The sequence below is a fragment of the Lactuca serriola genome, chromosome 7, assembly GCF_051521515.1.
Source record: "Lactuca serriola cultivar US96UC23 chromosome 7, Lser_US96UC23_V15, whole genome shotgun sequence".
Classification (NCBI taxonomy): domain Eukaryota; kingdom Viridiplantae; phylum Streptophyta; class Magnoliopsida; order Asterales; family Asteraceae; genus Lactuca; species Lactuca serriola.
In genome coordinates this window covers 16,844,595-16,845,000 of record NC_136414.1, presented here as the reverse complement: position 1 = coordinate 16,845,000, position 406 = coordinate 16,844,595, and positions in this window count along the sequence as shown.

The following is a 406-nucleotide window of genomic DNA, read 5'->3' as shown; positions in this document are numbered from 1 at the left end:
GAAATAAATATATAAGAGGCTATATACAATATTTCACAACACAAAAACATATTTATTAATTAAAAAATAAAGTTTAGAATTAAACAATATTTAATTAATATTTATGACATTATGGATACTTTAAAAATAATGTTTGAAAAAGATAATACAAACAAATATGAAAAATAAAACCGCTATTAAAAGTGGAGAAAATGACATATCAAGGTAATTAAATTTTTGTTTTGTTCATATTTAGGCATTTTTCTTTTTTCTTTGTATATATTTGACCATTTAACATGTTAAATGTGTTCGCATATTATGATTGTCACATGCTATAGCATGTGACAATGGTAATATGCGCACACATTTAACAAATTAAATAATCAAATGTATACAAAAAAAAAAGATAAGTTGTTTAAATATGAAA